General features: G+C 42.1%; 1 long non-coding RNA gene across 1 annotated transcript; it reads left to right on the top strand.

The window, feature by feature from the left end:
• The first annotated feature begins 5,663 nt into the window (after positions 1–5,663).
• On the top strand, positions 5,664–6,648 carry LOC129692356 (uncharacterized). The gene is made up of 2 exons (XR_008722693.1): positions 5,664–5,796; positions 6,096–6,648. It is a non-coding gene; the product is annotated as an uncharacterized LOC129692356 (long non-coding RNA).
• The last annotated feature ends 414 nt before the right edge of the window (positions 6,649–7,062 follow it).

Genomic DNA, 7,062 nt, shown 5'->3' with positions numbered 1-7,062 from the left:
GGATCAAATACGCAGTTTGGTTGATAACCAGAGAAATGAAGAGCCAATATTTGCTGAACTTGCGGGCATGACCGATAAGTGCTGTGAAGGGACCTGTAAAGAACACTGTGTGACTTCAGGAAGAGTTCCCTGCCTACTACCTACGCACAGTGCCAGGGTGTGCCATTATCCCCGCTTAACGAGTGAGGTGTCGTGGTGGCATGCCTTACCAGTAGAAATGTGTTCATTTCTCAAGTGGGGGATAGAAATGAGAGTGGCGGACCCTGCTGAGCCGTGGTGTGTGGTTATGTTTATGGTCTAGCCAAAAGCTCCAGAGTTGGAGATGAGTATTAAATCTTTGGTGTTATCCCCTTTACCTGTGCACTAGGGGAATTTCAAAACCTAAGATAGGACACTGCAGGCTAACGGGAAGCCATCAGACGATTTGGGGATGGTTAGTGGTGGGTGTTTGTTCTGAAGTTAGCTTTTTTGATAAGAGTGGTTTTGTGAGGCAGGCCAGGCCACCCTCAAACTCCAGATACTCCGGTGCCTCCTGCTACTGGGGTTATGCCCAGCTACAATTAATCTTTTTTTTCTATTTGTAATGAATAACTTTTGCAAGGAACTATTTGTAAGGTTGGTTGTTTTTACTGTTACTTTTTTTTTTTAATGTAAGTCTAATAAAACATTTTTTAAACCTTCATTTTTGTTTTATGTGTATGGATGTTTTGCCTGAATGGGTATCTGTGCAACATGCCAAAAAAAAGAGCATCAGATCCCCTGGAACTGCAATTATAGACCATTGTGAGCTACGTTGTGTGTGCTGGGAAGTGAACCCAGGTCCTCTAGAAAAGCAGCAACTGTTCCTAACTACTTAGCCATCTTCCCAGACCCTTTTTAGAAAGATGAGGTCTTGCTGTGGCACATAGGCTGGCCTCCAACTTACTGGGTAGCTCAGACTGGGTTCAGGCAAACCAGTTCTTTTCCTTAACCTCCCAAGGGCAGGGATTATTGGTGTGTGTCGGCCCGTACTGCCTCAACTGGCGTGGTTTTGATTATTGTAAAAGCACAGTCTATGGAGGTAAACACAGAGTGGAAATAACTTGTGAGTAAACTATAAAATCTAAACTCTGGGTATAAAATGCAATCCAGAGCAGAGTAACTTGAGTAGACAGGCTAGATACATTTACACTGAGTACATGCATTGAAAGGAAAGGCTTTTAAAAGAGAGCATATGGGTCAATTTAATTGTGTTTTAGTCTCTCAGGGCCTTTTTGGACTAAAATCATGAGCTTGAGGAACAAAGCATATTTTCTCTGCTTGTTTTACTTTGTTGTCTTTAATAAAGTGTGTGTGTGTGTATGTATGAGTATGTGTGTGTATTGTGTGTGTGTTTTCTGCTATGCATAAGCCATGGCACTTGTGTGAAGGTCAGGGACCAAGTTGTAGAAGTCTGTTCTCTTTCAAAATGTAGGTCCCCAGGGCTGGAACTCGGGGCATGTCCTCCTCGCAAGCAGCTTTGCCCATCTTTCCAGCTCTCTGCCTGTGTGACTCTGTACAGGTCTTCCCTGAAAGGGTGCCTGTTGGCTTGCTCTCATCCACATGGGCCTGCTCCTGTGCAGCCTGAGCCTTTTTTGAGACCAAGTCCCTTAAGTAGATGGAACAGTGGTGCCCTGCTGGCACCAGCTGTGTTTGAATGTAAGGCCTGGCTTTGAACAGAACTTTTTGCCTTGACTTTTCACCAGTCTTTCTCCTTAAGGAATTGTGTGTGTGTGTGTGTGTGTGTGTGTGTGTGTGTGTGTGTGTGTAAGTGTGTAACTGTCTACGGGTTTTCCCACAAATCTTTGGCACAAATTAATTTCTTAAAGTGCAGTATAGCAGACTTTACAGCAAGGTCCATACTGCACACACATCCTGCTGCTCCTGGCCAGGCAGGTGTTGACGTCTAGACTCTGGCTACTGGGACTTTGGCATAATACTTAATATTGTCAGTGAGCTGCATTATGATTTTCAAGTGAAAATGGACTGTGAATTTAAAATAGCCAGCAGCAGTTTTAAAACATTTGTGACTCAACAAGCAACTTCATGTACCTCCAGTTATGTCATATACATACAGAGTTTACCGGCTTCAGGTCATATGTTATTTCTTTGGTTTATAGATGGTAAGGGGCCAATGTGTCTTCAGTGTGATCGTTCATATTCTATGTCACTCGGGCAAGGTCTAGGGCACAGTACTGTCCCCGAACAACTTTGATCTTAAGAAATTTTGTGAATGCATTATGAAGAAATTGGTTTTCTTCTCTTTTTCTTTCTTTCTTTCTTTCTTTCTTTCTTTCTTTCTTTCTTTCTTTTAAATCTTGGAAAGGTTGTTCTGTTTTCTTGTTTGTTTTTAAGACAGGGTCTCCCTATACTTAAGGTTGGCGTAGAATTCACCCTAGCTCAAGCTGCCTGGAACTCAAAGTGCTCATCATGCTTCCTCCCAAGTGCTAGGATTAAACAGGCACAAACCACCATGCCTGGCTGTTTTGTCTTTTACTATTGTTTTTGGTTTGGTTTGGTTTGGTTTGGTTTGGTTTGGTTTTTTGACACAGGGTTTCTCTGTGGACCAGGCTGGCCTCAAACTCAGAGACCCACCTGCCTCTGTCTCCTGAGTGCTGGGAGGTCAGTGCCACCACTGACCAAGTTGTTTTGTCATTCTCTACATGAGAACTGAGTTTTTACCACCCAGAGGAAAGGTGTGCTGTGTCCCTGTCTTTGCTTCCTCTCTTACAGTGTGATAGGCTTTCTTGCCATATCGTGAATATCTTTGCTCTCTTGTTTTTCACTAAGATAATTTTACTTGCAAAAGAGAGATATATTGAAAGACTTTTTCAAGAACGTACATTCGTAAAGAGAATTTCCAAGAAGAAACAGTGTGAGATTCCATGTTGAGGTACTGGGAATTGGACCCAGGGCCTCACATATGTGAGGCAAACCAGTGAGCTACATCCCCAGCCCTTTTTAATTTGTATTGAGGATGAGGCCTTGCTAAGTGACCCAGGATGGCCATGTCCTACTTGTTCTTGCCTTTGCCTCCTGAATGCTGAGACTACAAACATGCTGGCATAAAGGGCCATTTTACAAACCCATGTTTTTCCTCCTTGGGTCTTCTTTACAATTTTTCTGAGACAAAATTTAATACACAATAGTGAAGATTTTTCTTACTGGGAGTTCTTGGCTTTAAGCATGAAAACAGTGAAATGAAAAAATGAACTTAAAAAATCAGGGAAATGTCACTTAGTTATTTCATCAGAAATGTTTCATAATCGTGTGAGTGAATTTGGCTAATATAAAAAACTTAAGCCTCAACATACATGGCACACATAAATTCCCTTGGGGTTTCTAGACATGAATTACAGTGTTACCCGGCCAGGCAGAGACCAAGTGTGCTGAGTGAATGCTGGAGTTCAAGTGTGTTTCCGTAAGTGGAGAAGATTCTGTGGTCAGGAGAAATGAAATGTTAGTATTTTTATACTTTTTGGCGGCTCAGCTCTCCAGAATTTTCTTTTATTACAATCAAAATAGCTTTGTTTACATAACATGTTTATGATTTGGGTGAAAACATGAGACCATTTCCAGGAAACAAGGGGTGTGTGATCTACCGTGTTCCTTATTTGAATCTTCACTGCCACCTTGTGTCTCAACTCCGTAGTACATCAGTTTGCTAAGCCCTACGTGCCGACTCCCTTAACTTTTAGCTGTTTCTGCACTTTGGAGAGATTGTTTTTAATTTCTGTGGAGGTGGGTTATTTTATTTGGATATTACTTTTCTAAAGATTAAGGTCAGTTTCACAGTACATAGAGTTCATTTTTGAGCTAGAGTCATTGTGCTATTTTGGTCTCTGATTCCTTATCTAAAGAATTGATTCATCTAGCTGACTTACTTGAGGCAGAGTTAATGTCTGATGTGCATAGAATGAGCCTTTGAAATTGACCAAATGCCTAATTGAAAACATAACCGTTTTTCAAATACCTGTCAAATACCTCCTGCTCTGCTCATGCTGAAAAAGTTTGCGGCATGACTGATGTAGAAAAATGAGATGGATGAATCATGCTTTCAATAAGTTGGTATTCTTAGGCTGGCATTCTGATTTTAGATTTCTGATTTTTTTTTTTTGTACCTCCCTTTTTGAGCCTCACTTTGTATCTTAGGATAGCCTAGAACTCACAGGGCTCCGACTGCTTCTGCTTTCCTAGTGGGGCTAAAGGAACGTGCTAACATACCCATTCTGCCTTTAATTAAAAGCAGGACTCATCCCCGAAATAACTTCAGGGTATGTCTCAAAGGTATAGCTAATAATAATGAAAGTTATGTGTACGTTGCCTTTTTTTTTAAAAAAAAAAAAAAAAAAAAGAGGCATTCTAGAAGGGTGGTGGTTCCAGCCTTTAATCCCAGCACTTAGAAGGTAGAGGCAGGTGGATCTATGAGTTTGAGGCCAGCCTGGTCTACAGAGCGAGTTCTAGTATAGCCAGGGCCACACAGAGGAAGAGAATAATGATGATGATGATGATGATGATGATGATGATGATGATGTATATATTATTATGTTTTATATCATTATATAATTAAATAATGTTATTTAACAATGATTATTATTATTAAAAAGCCATTCAAAGGTTTTTGCACCATTATAGCTGTAGAATTGACATAAACCATAGTGAAAAACATGCCCAGCGGCATTAGTAACATGACTGTTCAGCATCAAGAACAGTGAAACCAATAGTTTGTTATTTTGAGAGGAATTGCTTCCTAAAGTACAAGCCACTAATTTCTGTTTGATGGTTTGGGTTACTAGAAAACTAAAACTACAAACAAATCATTCAACAGTGTTTATAAAAGGCATAAACTGACTCTCTCCTAGATGGTGGTGAGATAAATTGGGGAGAAGACCTGATTCAATCTACGGGAATGAATTGGGGCCTGCATTTATATTAACTTCGTTGTAAGATCTTAGGTAAATCACAGTGTCTCAGTTTCTGTTCTTTTTTTTTTTTTTTTTTCTTAACTTTTTTTGGGGAGTTTGTTTGTTTGTTTGAGATAGGGCATTTGTATGTTCCTGGCTGTCTTGTAGCTTGCTATGTAGACCATGCTGGACTCAAACTCACAGAGATCCTCCTGCCTGCCTCTTCCTTCTCGAGTGCTGGGATTAAAGGCATGCACCCCCACACCAGCTTTATTTTTATTCTGTGTGTTTAAGTGTTTTGTCTGCATCCATGTCTGTGTGCCGTGCGTGTGCCGTGCGTGTGCCGTGCCCCCTGGACCCAGAGCAGCATCAGATCCTCTGCAACTGGGGTTAGAGACAGTTGTCAGCCACCAAATGGGTGCTGGGAGTGGAACCCAGGTTCTCCATAAGAGCAGCCAGCTCTCTCCTCCTCCCTTTCCTTTTCCCTTCCCTCCCCTCCTCGTGTGTGTGTGTGTGTGTGTGTGTGTGTGTGTGTGTGTGTGTGTACACACACCCTTTATTCTTTGACAGTTTCATACATGTATATCCTGGCTCTAAATCATATCCATCCCCAACTCCCTCTACTTTTGGTTTCTTTTTTCTATCTGTAAAGAGCTCTTATGATACCTAACCTAGTTCCATAATCCCTTCTTGGATGAGTCTGTGAACAATTCATTGTCAACTCCATAGGGTTTTGTGAAAATTAAATGAAAACCGCATAGAAAACTACTGACTCTTAGGCAGCTGTGAAGGATACTGTGATGTTTGGTTACGGAACCATGACTCAAAGAACTCAGAGATCCACGTCCCTCTGCCTCCTGATTGTGGGGTAAAGGTATGTGCCGGCAAGCCCAGATCTGGGAAAGGTCATGAAACATAATCTTCCTCGAATAAAAACTGCTGCGTGAGCGAGGCTGGGGAGATCCGTGAATACGGGAGGCATACTGGGAAATGTATGATGCCCTGGAAATTATGATGGGTGTAAAAGCAGAAGGAAAGTTCGGTTGTATTTATCCCGTTTGTGTGGATGAGTCGTGTGCTTGTCTTTCCTTCTAGTGTAGTGCAGTTGGCCTTTCAATGTTTCTCCCTCACCATCTGACCCCTTTTCTTCTGCTTCCTCCTGTCTCCACCCAGAAGCGCATCTTTCAGTCCTTCACTCGATGCCGCTGCCAGACACGGTGACTGCCTGACGACAGGCTGCCCTGGCTCAGTTATCACAGTGCTGATGCTGTCCATTCTAAAGGTACAGTACTGTGATAACTGAAGGATGGCAGCCATCTTGCCTTCCTCCCAAGAAGTCTCATCGAAGAAGGTGAAAGAGGAGTGGGAAGCAGGACGCTGGGACAAGTCCAGGCACACTTCACCCCACGCCTGTGTTTACCTGTTCTTGGCTCCATTTGGTAAACGGGAAATAAAAGAACATAGTGGTTTGTATGGGTAGATAGAAAGTCTGTGGAACCTGTTGTGTCTGGAAAATTGATACCGGGGAAGTCCCAAGGACATGTCAATATATCTAGGGTGGTAATGAGAGAAATGAGTCATTTTGTAGATGAAAAAAGTAAGTTGATTGACAGCTTTGCACCTAGTTCTTCACTAGTAGATGTTCAAAGTTAAATACGGAGATGAATAACACTGTCAAACAGTATGGATGTCACATGAATAAAATTATATCCTCGGGTAAGGAATAGATGGTGAGGTGGCTTTTTCCAAAAAACAAAAAAACAAAAACCCTCATTATAGAATGTCACCTCTACAGGAAAATAAATGCTTTTATTCTGTTAAGTAAATAATGACTACTCTACCTATCCTCGTAAATCAGCTTCGGAGATCTGCCCACATCATCTTAAAAAAAAAAAAAAAAGTACCATGTGTGGGGGCTGTGAAGATGGCTGTGTCACTAACGTGGATGTGCAGGCAGGCATGAGGACCTCAGCTCATGTCCCAACATCTGTGTGAAAATCCAGGCATGGTAACGTGCATTTGCAATCCTCCACTGCCGGGAGGCAGAGACCGGCGGCTCCCTGGGGCGGGTTCCTGGCCAGCCAGCCTCACTGAATCCCCAAGTCATAGTGAGAACCTTGAAAAAAAACAAGGTGGACAG

The sequence above is a fragment of the Psammomys obesus genome, unplaced genomic scaffold, assembly GCF_907164565.1.
Source record: "Psammomys obesus unplaced genomic scaffold, mPsaObe1.curated_primary_1811, whole genome shotgun sequence".
NCBI lineage: Eukaryota > Metazoa > Chordata > Mammalia > Rodentia > Muridae > Psammomys > Psammomys obesus.
The sequence above is the reverse complement of the archived record's forward strand: the minus strand, read 5'-3'. Positions and strand labels throughout refer to the sequence as shown.